Source organism: Colletes gigas, unplaced genomic scaffold, assembly GCF_013123115.1.
Source record: "Colletes gigas isolate AHSC1104 unplaced genomic scaffold, ASM1312311v1 Colletes_gigas_Sc00048, whole genome shotgun sequence".
NCBI lineage: Eukaryota > Metazoa > Arthropoda > Insecta > Hymenoptera > Colletidae > Colletes > Colletes gigas.
This window is the reverse complement of record NW_025106677.1, coordinates 319,781-336,748: the sequence shown is the minus strand read 5'-3', so window position 1 is coordinate 336,748 and position 16,968 is coordinate 319,781. Positions and strand designations below refer to the sequence as shown.

General features: G+C 33.2%; 1 protein-coding gene across 2 annotated transcripts in view; it reads right to left on the bottom strand.

Moving 5' to 3' along the window:
- LOC122403302 (putative fatty acyl-CoA reductase CG5065) overlaps window positions 1-16,399 on the bottom strand; it is a 97,436-nt gene extending 81,037 nt beyond the window's left edge. The window contains exon 1 of one of the 2 annotated variants that reach the window (XM_043406757.1): window positions 16,250-16,399. The gene's annotated coding sequence lies outside the window, so the exon portion shown is untranslated. Of the gene's footprint in view, window positions 1-14,730; window positions 14,839-16,249 lie in introns of those variants that run through there. The other variant, XM_043406761.1, reaches the window with a different exon arrangement.
- Window positions 16,400-16,968: the final 569 nt, after the last annotated feature.

Below are 16,968 nucleotides of genomic sequence, written 5' to 3'. Positions count from 1 at the left end.
GCCTCCATCAACAAATTGATATTCTTGATTTTCGTCTTATTTTGGTCTCTAGAATCACCCATTAAAATTTTTCCCAGGGGTGGCCGAAGACCCTGTATAAAAATAGGGGTGCAACATATTTGGAATATCGGTGGAATGTCCAAGTATCTAAAAAACTAAATAATAATTTCACATTTGTGAATTAAATTAAGTAAATTTTTATAACTAATTTTAAAATTAAACATTGAAAAAAATATTCCTATTTATTTAAATATGTTATAAAAAAATAATATAAGGCCAATATTATATTCATAAATATAAAATTTTAAAATTATTACTAATTTTTAACACAGCAAATGACAAGAGCGAATTGTCTGGTAATCAATATCATTTGTGGAAGACTGGTGATGCGAAAGACCGGTGTTTATTGTGAATCAGAGATACTTAGAATTTCAACGCACGATGATTGAGATTCCTCGAGTTACGTCGAAAGTGATTCCCCGTTATTTACAGTAGTTCCGCGGCTGCTCTTTACCTTCGTTCCATTTTCACGAATTGAAACACAATGTTTCGCTAGCAGCACGCTATTATACTTAGAAAACCATTGCTGATTGTGTTTCAACGATTAATGTTTATTGCGCGAATCGAGCAAATTGTTGATTTTCCAGCGGCGTTGAATCGCAATAAAATTTTTACTAGCGTCGTTAATAAGGATCGTTAAACTAAAGTGAGTAACATCGAATATTCATCTATCAGCATTGTCGCTCCTAAGGCGTTGAAAAGTAAAATTTTATTCGCAAGAAACGAACAAAAAAATTTAGATTCGTTAGTACACTAAAAAAATAGTCTAAACTAAATCATATACTGTCATTTGACAATGGAAAAAATGTCGTTAGAGCACGATTATGACCCGAAACGTTTTTATAAATTATTTTTGAACATTTGCGGGATTATATTGGATTAAATTGGAAAGTCATTCTTGTACGATTAATCGAATCAATACAATGCAGATGTTATGTAGTCATTAGATCGAAATGTTGTTTTTATTCAAGTGGTTACTCAACTTCCGTTATACAGTTTTTCTCTCATTTCTTCGATTCAATTTAATTGTGGTCTTTGTATAAGTACCTAGGTTCGAACAAACCTCATTGTTTATTCATGTATGGAGTATTATCTCATGCTATTTATAGTTTCAATCGATCTATCTTAGAAGACAGAGAATATACCGAAATTACCAAACGGTTACGTTGTTTCTTAGCTTTTGTCAGTAAGTGCATTCCAATTACATGACACAAGCTACATATCATGTTATTTTTTAAATTATTTAATAGCTTTATTAATTACTGAAAATCTTATTGCCCGATACTATCATTCTTTCTCTGCACGTGCATGTGCAGACCTTATTTTTCGATCATCAAAGTTTTAATCTGTTCCAGTTGATAAAAAAAAAGAAACAATTTCTGGAAAATTGATTTGTAGTTTAGAAATTTCAGTAATTATACTCCAATTTTATCTATAATTCTATTTCAGAGGTTTCATTGAATAAGTGATTATTATTTAATAACAACATTTATTGATAAGGTTCAATAATATATTTGTATGTTTGTGTCTAGAAATGTGACGAAACAGCTGTGTTTTACAAACATGAATCTGTCTACCTGAAAACCTTTTACCTATTCACTTAACTCTCGGAAGCATTTCCGTTTAGGCCCTTTCAAAAGGACTTCCCCTTCTTTCATAGTTATAAACCTGTTCTCTGCGTCCTTCGGCGGAACTTAGGTCAGTCTATACCGAAAATTTGTAGTGTACGCATCGCTAATGATATAGTGAGTCCAGTAAGGTGAAAACCAGAAACACCAATTCATTATTTTTGTTAAATTATTATGGATCACATGATTATTGGTACTAAGTTGCTAAAAGTACAAGAAGAACGAACGTGATGGATGGCCAACACTATACATATATTGTTTAAAAATATATATTTTTCGAAGTGAATTTCGAAGAAATTATGTCGAAGAAAGAGTAAGAATTTGAAGTATTTGTATTTTTCTAGTAAATTTATATATTTTAGTGACATTATGATTAAATTTGGAATTTTTAAATAATCTATACCATCGTTACAAACTTACAGTCAATATAAATTATTCTAATAAAAAATATATATTATGATTATACAATAATTGGTTAAATTGAATCGAAGTGTCTATTTGAATGACAATAGATAAATACATATATTTAAAGATTTTAAAGGTTTTCATTGTATTGCTTTCTGATCGAAGTAAAAGAAAACTAGAATATTCATTCGATGTCATTTTCTTTACATCAGACTTCTATTGTAATTAGAATGTATAATCGAATAACGAGGTGCAAAGTCTTCACAAGATTAAACAAAAACAACAACTAAGTGTAAGCGTGCCTATTCAGGTAAAGCAAGAAACTAATAAGGAAATGTATGTTTCTCGGAATTAATTTTAATACTTAACCCTTTTTATTCGAAATGCCAATTGTACTGACACTGTCGAAATGTAAAATTTGATAAATTAAAATCTAATGATTTCTTTTCACATCAAAAAAGTAATCGTAAACTTTTCTTAAAAAATTCTGTATTTTAAACATCGTGTGTAAAGGGTTAAAAATTTAATATTTTTAATTAGATTGGAAGTTACACGGTAACGTTTTTCGTTTATAAAATCCTTTGGATTTTTTCAAGATGAATTTATTTGTAAATCACCAATGACAAGTATAAACATTTGCACCAAGTATCGTATAAACATTTTTTGGTTGAACCCATGACGTTATCGCCAAGTTACAATTCGCATATCAGATAGTGGCCCCACACGGACCACATTTTCAAATTCCTCCAAAAACTTTTACGATGTGCTTCAAACGCCTCGTCACGAACAAGAACTCACACTTTCTGCTTTACTTCTACTGTCCCAGATACTCGGAGCACAGTGTAAGAAACATTGCACGATTTTCGCTCTTTCTACTTAAATGAAATGCTCCCAGCTTTTTGCAATCCTAGAAATTTTAATCTGGAATTATTTCGCAGCCGTAGTATTTCAGAGTCTTAAACACATTGTCGACCGGACGGAGAAATTTCCCACATTGCGATTTACCATTGGCACAAACTTATCTATATTTTGTATAAAAATAAATATTAATTGATTAAAATGAATATTTGTACCACATATACTTTCATGTATTATAGTTTGAAATTTTTATACCAAAATATTCATACAAAATTCATATTTATTTTCAATATACTGTATTAACAAATATTGAATTAAACAGAAAAAATCATCTTGAACTTCATCGTTTAAACTAAAATAAATTTAATATCTGTGACAGTATACAATGTTTTTATCTCTTGCAGAAGCAACAAAATCAAATGTTTGTTTTACATAGCATCATTTTTCTTAATTTTCGAGTTTTCATATTTCTTTTAGTTCAGAAGACAGTCACATTGATGTAAATTAAGAATCTTTTGGAGTTTTTGTTTTACACACAATCACGCTTCATAAAAATCGACTATTAATACTTGAAGAAACTCATACAGCTTATAAAGCATAAATAAGTGTATACACAATTAAAAACTAATGTGTACAAATAGTTAAAAAAATTTGCTATCATTATCAGTCAAGCTCCAATATTAGAATCAATTTTTTATCCATGAAATCGATTATTTATGCTTGAACAAATTCATACAGCTTATAAAGCATAAATAAGTGTTTACACAAGGTTAATTGGTTAATTGGTTAAGCACCAATATTAGAATTAATTTTGTATCCATGAACTAGAGGTTGGACAAATGTTTGATTAAATTTCGGTACTGCTTGAAATATGTTCAATCCCATGACTATAGTCATTACCTAACATAATGGAAAAGACGTATTCCGTCCATCGAGATGAGCGATGGAAAATTTTCCTAGTCAACTTTTTCTTCGATAGCTTCCTCCGTGGTTTGCGAATATATTTGCAGAGGAGGTATCTTAAAAACGACAAACTTTTTGCTTCGTACACTTTAAGAAATCGATAGACAATATGCAGGATCATACTATTCGAGTACTTGAATACAGGAATCAAGTTCCATCAGTGTACTCGGCTCTGGTCACGATCCTTTACGACGGCCACACAAATACAGGTCATGGCGCACAAAACCGAGTACTCGCTTTAATATTTGCTCACGCGTCTTCTTAGAAGGATTAACGTGCTAAATTCCTAATTAATATACGAGCTTGACTTTGTTACCTGATGACGTAGCAGATAGTGATTGTATTAGAGAATCATCAGGATCTTTTTAACTTTTCATTCTCGCTACTCAAGAAAACAATTTTCAAATATTATCATATCCTTTTGCCAGGATTTCTGCCTGCATCAGTATTTTCCCATTAAAAAAATGCTATCAATTTTGGACCTTCCATTGTCGAATATGGGTGAATTATTACCGTATCCTTTTATTTTACAAAAATCTTTCAACGGTGTTGCAAATATTTAAAATTCGATGTAACAATTTTTTTGCCTAAACGTAAAAAATTAAAATATTTCTAACAAGAGAATTCTGGAGCTGCCATCAGACATTTAAATAGAAATTACGAAGACAGTTGAATTGGTGCTCACACGAGGCTCAATCTTATGGCTACTGACCTAACACCACTTAATTTTTTTTATGAGAATATTAATGAAGTTATTAGTATTCAAGACATCCAACAACGTATTTGGCTAGAAATATAAACAATTGCAGAAAGAAATGTAGAAAAGTGTTACGAAACACGAAGAAAAGAATTGAACGATGATTAAACTGCAATGGAGGACCATTCGACTATTTATTATCGAAAATGTCTATTCCACAAAAATGATTGTAATTGACCCCCGCAAACCGAAAATAATTTTTCCAGAACGATTTGAAATTTTTAAATTTAATTGTTAGTAACTTTTTAACGAAGCCTCCATCAACAAATTGGTATTCTTGGTTTTCGTTTTTTTTTTTTACCACTGGAATCCCCCATTAAAATTTTTCCCAGGGGTGGCCGAAAACCCTGTATATAAAATTTTCAAGACTTTTTCATAGTTAAAAAATGAGTTTTTATTTTACGACCTATAAGAAGCCTCCTAATTGAGACAAATTTTGAAAAATATTTGTTTACAAAGAAATACGTTTTAAAATTCTCTGATCACGTTTTGATTACAGAAACAAAATTTTTTTTAATGTGTTCTTTTCATACTTTAATATTAAGTGTATTCTAACGAACGCATCGTTAAATATCTTTATTAATTGAGCTCTCCAATCTAATTGACTCTTTCACTTTCAGGGTGAACCGCGTAACCTGATCACCTTAGATTACCCTGCTGTTAATAGGTCGGTCTAAACTTTTTGTATGTTGCATAACGTGGTATAATACTCTTTTATTAGTTATTCCTCTTTTTCGAAGTTTTCAAGGTTCAGCTTTTTATCTTACATTATAAACCTATAAGTTTTGTACACCCACCTTTTAGTAGATATCAAGACGAATTCGAGAAACCTCGTGACAAACATTTTTTCTTCATTCAAACTGAAGAAACGGTGAAAAAATATTCTTTACTTTGGTCGAGACTTTGTTCAAAGTAGAGTCTGTCAGCTGCAATACACTTGCGTAGACGGCAAACAAACGACTGTTTAATTCTTTCTGTGGCATCTGCACTTACAGCTAAGCGTGCATTACAATTCTCTGTCGCATATATTCCGATATTGTTAGAGCTTCGTTATAAACTTTCTTTTTCAATGTAGCTCATAAAAAGGAATCTAACAGAGTATGATCTGAAATTCAAGCTTAAAAGTACCACCATGACCGATTCAACCGTCTAAAAAATTTTCTTTCGAGTACTTGATGTGCTGTCGTAAGATAATGTTTTAGACAACCGTCATTTGATGGATTGATAGATAATAATACCATGCAATAATATTATATGGACATATATCACAAAATATCTCACGACGAAGTAGAGAGAGAAAGAGAGAGAGAGAGATTGTGTATGTTATTGTAGTTAATTTCAATAATCAAATTGGTAAAGATAGTTAAAAAAATTTAATTAGAAATTACTCTATTAATTTGTCGTAAGATAGTTTCCTTCGTAATACTACGTTGTAACATATTGCCACGTATTATTTATCTATGATGTTTTGTCATGCAACCATCTGGTTAAGGTAATCAACTGGCACTTCATTAGAAAGGAATTGTAACCCATCTCTTAATCAAATTATGCCTAGCGAGAAATATTCAACCTCTAAATTATTAGATCGTCGACAATCAACTGGAAATACAGGATTACAAGTTTAAATAGAGTTTTTCGGTGAAAAAGAATGGAATTTGAAATTTTCGAATCCAAAATATTTGTATTGTTATCGTGTTCACGCCATTAACGACATCGACGAAGAATTTTGCTTGTTTAAAATCCTTCGTTGATTGCAATTGTTTTTCGCCAAAAAGCCTCGCATTTCTTGGAAGCTGAACGCTCGAAAATACGACTGTAACGTTTGTTGAGAGAATAAATAATATTTGTAAAAGCGATGCATGTGCGTATGCATACGGGAGATGATCTTTTGGACTCAGAGTTTCACGCGTGAGTCATCGAGATATGATTTTAATCTCACGGGAAATGAGAAAATTGGGGCGAAATTTCTGGAAATAAATGGAATTATTGAAACCTTTCAACTGTTGAAAATATTTAAGCCTTCTTGTTAGAAAAATAGCAGAAGCATTCAAGTACAAATGACGATTTTTTGTGTAAAAATAAATCGAAAGCGCGCAATATCTTCCTATTACTAATGAAAAATTTTAGATCGTAGAATTCTTAAGAATTATAAATTGACAAAACAAGCTTATTTGCAAAAGAATTTCCATATCACTTAGAGATATTGCAAAGAATATTCATATTCCATTTGCTACTACCTACGTAAATGGACAAATGTATTTTTCAATATGGTAATCATAAGAATTGTAAAATGATCTTTGCAAACATTGGTTAAGACATTTTCCTCGAACACAAGGAAACAAGTTCAAACAGGTTATTAAAATTTAAGTTTTATTCGTTTTACAAATTGGAACGTCTGATTTTTTTATATAATATACCGGGTGTTCGGCCTCCCTGGGAAAAATTTTAATGCGAGATTCTAGAGGCCAAAATAAGACAAAGATCAAAAATATCAATTTCTTGACTAACGTTTCGTTGAAAAATAATTAAAATACTAAATTAAAAAATTTCAGATCATTCTAAAAAAATTATTTTTGGTTGCGGGGATCAATTACAATCATTTTTTGTGAATACATACACACCCAAAATCCTACCCACTTTCGAGGAAAAAATTCGGGTAGAAGCTGAAATTTTTTCAAATAGTTCTAAAAAAATTATTTTTAGCTAGGAGGGTCAATTACAATCATTTTTAGTAAATAGACATACCCTCCAAATCCTACGTATTTTCGAGAAAAAAATTAATTACCGAAAATCTAATGTGAGGCCAGAAATGCTTCCCTGAAATTTCATACGAATCTATAAAATGTCATAACTTCTGAACGGATTGGACGATTTTAATGTTTCAAACGGCAAACAACGAGTATTTAGGTGAAGAAAATGTAGAAATCGTAAAAATATTCGAAAAGTTGAACCTTGACCCCGCAAATTGAGAAAAACCCCATAAAAATGGTCCAATTTTCAAACGACCATAACTCCTACAATAGTGAATATATCTCAACGAAACTTTTTTCTGGAGGTGAGCCCATGGGTGGCTACAAAAAAGTATTAGACAACTTTTCTGTAGCGCGTCAAACAAAATTACTAAAAATCAGAAACCAATTTTTAAGGAAAATTGACCAAGGGTGGTGGGGTAGCTGCCTAAATTTTTCGGCAAAATTGAAAATTTTCAAACCACTCTGGAAAAATTATTTTCGATTGCAGGAGTCAATTGCAATCATTTTTTATGAATACACGTACCTACTCACTTTCGAGAAAAAAATTCGAGAAGATATGAAATTCTTCAACAATATTAAAAAATTTCAAATCGTTCTAAAAAAATTATTTTTGTTTGCGAGGGTCAATTACAATGATTTTTTCTGAATAGACATACCCCCGAAATTCTGCGCATTTTCGAGAAAAAAAATTCAATGGGGTCGGAAATTTAAACGTTAATAACTTTTCAAGGAAGCCTCCATCAACAAATTAGTATTCTTGATTTTCGTGCTGTTTTGGCCTCTGGAATCTCCCATTACAATGTATAAGAAGTAATGTTATCGAAAACTCAATACTTTAAAAGATATTTCATATTTTTCTTGTGAGAATTTCTAAAAAAGTGAAATTTAATTGCGTGCTTTTTTCCAATGAATGAGCACGTCATTTTTAAATCTATACTTATAATTAGAATAGACCTGAAGCTTGTTACTAGAATAAACAATAGCAGAATTCAATTTCGCTGATATTACTTGAATGACATTTCATTTATCACAGCATCCAATATCGTTACCAGCTCTATGTACTGCATAAGTTAGATATTTGCTCAAAATAGTACCGTATCGAGGACACGGTGTTTCTTTTGTTCATGATATTTAGCTAATTCCCCCAGAATTATCTGGAACGCAGAGTTTCTTATCGGTGCATACATGTTGTACACCGTTAATAAGGGTAGGTCACGACCCAAACCGAGTTTAAAATGTAGGAGCCCTTGTGTACCAGCAATCCTCGAATGTTACCCACTAATGGTTAATTATGGTTTTAAATATTTACGTATCCGTAAACTCCTTGTAATTAGAGTAACCAAAGTCAGTGGCGCATTATGTATATGTATGAGAGAAACAACTGCCTAGTACACGTGATGTTCAAAGACCTAAAATGCTAAAAAGTTTTTAAACGTTACATTCGTTCGTGTTATGAAAGAAAGTGAACACAAGTTTAAATCTAAAATTCTGCATACAGTTTTATTTTAAATAATTCTAAGTGCTGAATTCTGAGTCTTTGATAGACACGTCTTGGGAGTTGGGATGCATCTACCAAAAGATATTGATTGTAATGCTATAAACACCGTTACGAATACCCAGAGTGTAAAAGAATTTCCAACTGTCATGAAAAAATGAATATAAACATTGGCATGTAGCCAATAAATTACCCCTTTTAATCTCCTTCTCGTTCCATATTAAGTTGAATACATTTTAAATTTATGAACTAGAACAAATATAACAAAAATCGTTTAAATTATATTTTCAAAGTCACACTAAATACTTATGGCTATAAAGGACAATGTTAAGTCATAGAGGGGTTTACTGACCCAAGAGCGTACAGCCTATGCTATACACCGTTGGAAAGGTCTCGCCAAGGCGAATCGACTGATACCGTTTTTAACTTCGATATCAGATGGGATCATGTCGAAAAATAGCCTCAAAATTCGAGATTTTGCGGTTTTGAACAAAAGAATCCGGTCGTAAAAGCCCATCCGGCCCGAGGGACCTCGGGTAGGCACCTAAGGGAAAACCGAGCGGTGTAAGCGATACTCTAGCAGATTGGGACGGCAAATGTGCCCCACCACCTTCATTTCAGTGCCGTGTTGGGCCTGCGTTTGCCGCATGGGCCCCGTTCGAAATGCCCAGGGCGAAATCGCCAATGGATCAGTTGTTTTTCATGAACATAATATATTCATGATAGACGATTCGCAGGTATGAGTTGGGAATGTGCAGGTTAGTATTCAGTATTCACATCATTATGTTTCGTTCAATCAATAAAATGTCACTCCATTCACTATTGTAAGTGACGCATTAGTCTGAATACTAACCTGCACATTCCCAACTTATACCTGCGAATCGTCTATCATGAATATATTATGTTCATGAAAAACAACTGATCCATTGGCGATTTCGCCCTGGGCATTTCGAACGGGGCCCATGCGGCAAACGCAGGCCCAACACGGCACTGAAATGAAGGTGGTGGGGCACATTTGCCGTCCCAATCTGCTAGAGTATCGCTTACACCGCTCGGTTTTCCCTCAGGTGCCTACCCGAGTTCCCTCGGGCCGGATGGGCTTTTACGACCGGATTCTTTTGTTCATAACCGCAAAATCTCGAACTTTGAGGCCATTTTTCGACATGATCCCATCTGATATCGAAGTTAAAAACGGTATCAGTCGATTCGCCTTGGCGAGACCTTTCCAACGGTGTATAGCATAGGCTGTACGCTCTTGGGTCAGTAAACCCCTCTATGACTTAACATTGTCCTTTCTCAAGGTATGCTTCATTTAGCTATAACAAACAAACGGTGGTTTGGCTGGTTAAAGACGAGTTTTAATACTGATCAATTTTGTGTCAAATTATATCGTTTAAAGACAGCAATAGGAAGAAAACAACTCCATAAAGTGTCTAAAAACTAGTATAATTTCTTTCACATAACAAAAATTATTGCAGTATAACTAGATCTTGCATCGTTCATCATATTTAATGAAATTTGCTAAGTGATTTTTATTTACTCCGTATTCGACAAAATTGTTTTAAGAAAACAAATTACTTAATAACACAGAGGGTGTAAGAATACATGTGTTTCAATATTTTAATAATGAAAACGAAGAATTTGACAGAAGAAATAATTATCTGATCAATGAATATAATAAAATAATAAAAATAATGAATGCATGTGTATCTTAATGATGCTTCTAATTAAAATGGTTTTATCTGATGGATGATGAATGACGCAATGATAAACAAAACCGATGAATACATAATTAATTTGAACGCTTGTTATCAACACAGAAATGAATATTAATAGATAAATACCAATAATTAGGTGGTTTAAGTTTAGAGAAAGTATTTTAGTTTAATGTAAATAAGTTATTAGTTGTAAAAATATTGTTAAATATCCTATTGGTGCTACTACAATGATTTTGTTAAATTTTATTAATTTTGTAAATTATCTATTACACATTTTAAAAATGTAATAAAAGTTACAGTTCGAATAATGTGTATTGTGGATTTGTATATTTTGCATGTTTTTACGTGGATAGAGATCCGTAGATTGGTAACCAGATTTTGTAATTCTGAATCGAAGAGTTTATTTCCAAAACGTCTCAAATTCAACGAATTCGAAACTTAGAAAATGACAATTTTCTGACAATTACTTAAAACATGTATTTTTAGTATAAAGCGTGTTGTTATTGAGGATATAGTTGAGGAATGTGCTTTCTATATTTTGATGCTCAATTATAAACATGTGGGGCGTATGAAAAGAACATAATTAAATTAGGAGTTATGGAAATGCAAGGGTTTGCCTATTGCAGAAGGAATTGTGAAACATTGTATGTAATTTATAAGGCATTCAAATAAATAAAACATAATATTCTGTAATAATTTTATTTTAACTTTCTGTTCTTAAACAATTCTTATAAATATCGATTAACAAAATTATGAAAAGAAAAATCTACACCTAGTGTATTTCAATTCCAACGGTTTTAATGATTTATATTGTTATTAATATTGTTGTCTTCCAAGCTAGATATTTTTATTAATTCCCAACAAAAGAAACATTGAAGCATATTTAAGTTCAGATGAAACGTTAACAAACCAAAGGTAAAATTTCTTTTAAATTGATCATTTTTCTACTTTAATAGATTTTTGCAGAAAATAAATGAGCACATTCATTCGTGTATAAAAAATATATAGCTCTATTTTACAAAATTGAGACTAGGTTCAAATTTCATGAAAAAGACGCATGTACTACGAAATTCATCACTCGAAACCATTTAACTATTCCCAATAAAATTTTATTCTATCTTCTTCAGTTTTAACGCTGACTTGACGACCCAGTTTCACGCGATATGTATTTAAGTTCATTTATTGTAAGCGTTTTAAAGTTTTAAAATATCCTTGTAAGTTTGAAACGTCGATCACCAGCGACCCCTCATGCTAGTCAACGTGTTTATAGTCAAAACGTGATCGAAGGATTATTGTGTTTTTACATACAAAAAAAAAATTTATCGAAATTTTTCTCGAGTACAATATACACGCCAGGACAAAAAGGTAGCACATCTTATAATTTCTCTCGTTTGGTATTATAAACTGAAAAAAATGAATATTTTAGTATGTTCACATCTATGGGCATGCTTATACAGGGTGTTTAGCCACCCCCGGGGAAAAATTTTAATGGGAGATTCTAGAGGTTAAAATGAGACGAAAATCAAGAACATCAATTTGTTGATGGAAGCTTCGTTAAAAAGTTATAGAAACATTTCCGGCCACACAGTATATTTATGGTAAAGAATTTTTTTTCTCGAAAGTACGTAGGATTTCGGGGGTATGCCTATTCACCAAAAATGATTGTAATTGACCTCGCAACCGAAAATAATTTTTTTAGAACGATTTGAACATTTTATTTTTCGCTGAAATATTTCAGCCCCTCTGTCGATTTTTCTTAAGAATTCGTTTTTGATTTTTCATAATTTTGTTTGACGCCCTACAGAAAAGTTGTTTAATACTTTTTGTATGTACCCATGAGCCCCATTTCAGAAAAAAGTTTCATTGAAATATATTCACTATTGTAGGAGTTATGGCTGTTTGAAAATTGCACCATTTTTATTGGGTTATCCTCATCTTCCGGAATCAAAGAATAACTTTTTCAATATTGTTAGATTTTCTACATTTTATTCGCTAAAATACGCGTTATTTGCCGTTTGAAACATTAAAATCGTCCAATCCGTTCAGGAATTATGACGTTTCAAAGATACGCAAAAATATTTTTTTCCAGAACGATTTGCAACTTTTTAATTTATTTTTTTTAATAACTTTTTAACGAAGCCTTAATCAAGAAATTGATATTCTTGATTTTCGTCTTATTTTGACCTCTAGAATCTTTCATTAAAATTTTTCCCAGGGGTGGCTAGTGGGTGAACACCCCGTATATGCATACAAAAAGCTGAATTTGTAATATTTAATAAATAAAAATTACAATAATTTGGAAGTGTGCTATCTTTTTGTCGCAGAGTGTACTTTCCTTATACAGGGGTGTTCGGCCACCTCTGGAAAAAATTTAAATGGAAGATTCTAGAGGCTAAAATGAGATGAAAATCAAGAATACCAATTTGTTGATTGAAGCTTCGTTAAAAAGATATTAATGTTTAAAGTTCCGCCTGTAGAACGGCAATCTGCGAACATCTGCCTGCATGCGATAGTGGTTCTCACTCAGCATGAGAAGCTCTACTTACTGACGTATCGACAGCCTCACAGTTTTCTGTGTGAGAACCACTATCGCGCGTACGCAGCTGTTCGCAGATTGCCGTTCTACTGGCGGAACTTTATACGTTAATAACTTTTTAACGAAGCCTCCATCAAAAAATTGGTATTCTTCATTTTCATCTTATTTTGGTCTCTAGAATTTCCCATTAAAATTTTTCGTAAAAGTTGAATTACTCGATCGAATATGTGTTACGAATAATTTGTTATTCGTTCGTCTTATTGGTCACCTATTATTCGAATAAAACTTAAATCGACTCGACTCTGTGTTACGATACACACGTGTAATCGAATTTGGTGGTTAACGATGCTGTTTCTGTCTGGTCATTTACAATATATTTCGTCGTAAGTGAACGTAAGAGAATTCAAAGGTTTCGCTTTGGTCGTGCCTGCGCACCGTGAGACCCTCGTCGCGAAGGCAACCCTTTTACGCGGAACGGACGAACGCGGAAGCAACGCGCGTCGTATTGATCACGTTCCATGGATTTACCGACTCCGGATAAAGCTTCCGGACGAAGAATCAAATTCTCTTGCCTTCGTTTACACAGTCGTCTTCCGTTCCCTTCGAAAACCCGATTCGAATGCATTGTTGAAAATAATCAGAAGATCGCCCGTTCGAACTTTGTGATCAATATTTCGAAAGTTGCTCGTGTCATAGTACAAACTATGGATTTAGCCAAAAATCTAGGCTGACTAACCGAATAAGATTAATTGTGATTGGTAAAAAAATCCCAAATATTGAAACATTATGCAATGATTCACATTGGAACAAACTGTACAAAAAAATTGATCTTTGCGAATTTTAATATATCAAGTTTAAATTATATTTTTCTACATCTCGAGAAATTGCTTTTTTTTTAATTTGAAAAACTATTTTTTTAACACGAGAAATGTTTACCGCAAAAGAATAATGTGAGTGAGTATTAATTTAAGTAACACTTGTGCACTCATGGATCACGCTGTAATTACATAACCGAGTAAGCACATCATAAATGTAAGAATTGAGTACGTTCAAGTATCAGTTATATTTAAACGTAAAGTACTAGATGTTCTATAATTGAAACAATTTTGATTCGAAACACTGCATACCTGAGAAAATTTATAAACAATATCACAGCACATACAGATACATATACAAATTAAATGATTTTACATGTGTATTGCATGAATTTGAGTGTGTGTGCATTACCTTTAAAATTGCTTGCAATTTGTTAAACACTTCAAAAGTTGTGGAAAAAAAAAAAACACGTTCGCATATATCACTTTCTATGATGCATATTTCATTTTCTTTTATTTACAAAGTATATAACAACGACGTTATCGTTGTCAAGTATGCAATATCTTCGTAACATCGTTAGCATATTTATCTGAATATTACATACCTCGAGGAGATCAAATTACAAAATTACGTAATCTCGTAAAAACAGTAATATATAAAGAACTATAATTTGTGTTACTTTGAAAGAATAAATATACACTTTTGTGAAACAAGATTAACCATTTAAAAAAAAAAACTTACCGCAAAAACTCTGTTAACGTGTGTCGTATCGTATTCGATCACCTGTGATCGAGGATAGTCACCGTGACAATTTTCTCTTGTCGTTATCATATTAACCATATTTATTCACTACTGAAACACTAACTAGATATGCCGCTATGATTTAATCGTTCGACACAGTTTCGAACACGAAATAATAGTAACTAGACAGAAATGCATCAACGACTTTTTGCACCTGTGCACAGAGCCATCTAACTTTTCACGTATCACATTAACGATACTTGTACACTATTTAGACACTAAATGAATGTATCGCTATGAAAATGTTCACTCTTTGAATAATTAAATAGAAGTACATCGACGGTTCTTTGCACTTTGACGTTCAAGCCATCTAACTTGTCCCTTCCAAGAACCATATTACCGATGCTTGATCACTGCCTAGACGTATAAATACATATCTGCGTAATATATGCTTCGATCGTATTCCACATCAGTTCAAACACAGCAAATAATAACCAGATAAAAATGCATCGATAACTTTTTTACACTCGGTGCACACAACCACCAAGTATTACATCTTAATTCATGAAATGATTCAAGTAAATGCTACTATAATATTGACATCTGTCTCCGTGAAACACTGAACTCTTAATATCGCGGAAACGTGTAATGGGTAAATTTCGATAAGGTTCACTGATTTAGAAATAAATTCTAAGTGCATGCCAAGATTCCTACAAAAAGGGCAATCCTTCGTCTACAAATATACGTAGTTTCTATCAGAACGAAGAAACAGTAGGAGAAATCGAGAAGATACGAGTCACGACTATTTTACACGATGAACCGGCATGCGGATTCGTGTGGCGCACGCCAAGAAACGCGCGCGCACACACGATTGCACGAAACTTTACGCACCCACACGTATGCACGTAGGTACTCATACCAGGTCGAGACAATGCGTCAAAGGAGGCGATAATCGTCGGCGTTGATGCAGAATCAGAGGGGTAAAAGTATTTCCAGTGACAAGGCGAAAACACCCGACGTGCACGGAGCCTGGCTGAATTAGAACGACTCGAGAATGGATCCGTCGGGATTGAGGATACGGGATCGTATTCACGCGCGACAAATTCTCGCCATCTTTCACGGACACGGCGGGAAAATCACGCAGCCAGTATCGGGAACAGTCCTAGAATAAAACTTGCCACCGATCGACGGAAGTTTCTGTTATTAAATCGAAAAGCAACAGATATACATGGCATAATAATCGGGACAAGTCGGCCGTGCCACTCGACCGTTCGATTTTTGCATGCCAACCTCAATATCCCCACTATGATTTCTCGCGACATGATCGCAACCCTCCTTATCGAGGATCGTGCTCTTCGATCGCATCGGCGACGCGAAAATCTACTCGAATATTCATCAAACAGAGGAACGAAAAAGTTTCATGCACACCCACGACATCGTGAATGCACGATAGCAGTAGGCGCGGCTTTTCACCCCGTACCGAGAGAAAACGGTTTCGTGTCACTGATTTCTCACGTACCTAGGTTATCCGAGCGTGTCCTCTTCGTCGACGATCCTCGCGCAGTCCACGTGTGAAATTCACGCTACCGATTTAACACAGAATCGCGAACTTCTCGTGTTCTCGGCACTTTTCAGCTCGTGCTTGTCGCACGCCAACCGAGTCCGCCATCTTGGGGCAACCGCCAAATCCCCCCAGGCAAGACAATTGTTTCCCATGAAAAGTCACTAGCCACCTTTGGCTCCTTTCCTTCCTCCTTCGTTCGTGTTTCCACCCTTCGCGTAGTTCCAACGTCTATTCTCTCATTCTAATCCGAGTCTGTTTCTAAAATTATATTTTCATCTGTAATGTTGATTTTAATCTCTATAATCGTTGTAGTTTTAATATACCTATTTATTTAAAATTTTATCATCGTAATTTCGTCAATCGTCCATTTATTACAATAATTTACATTTATTTGTATATAAATATTTCGTTGTTACTTAATTGAACCATTATATAGGAAATTGTAGTTATAATAATTTTTTTTGTTTTTAATGAAATTCACTAGAGCTTTTCTATTTCATATCCTATCAATAACTTACTACACTATCGCCACGTTATGAATATTTCGTAACATGTTGCACTCTCTCATGTTCGAATTATTCTTTGCAAGTATCAAATACGACTTATTCATATGAATTACTAAATAATGCTTAATTGTGATAACTGAATTTTATTTAACAGGTAAATTTTGTCGA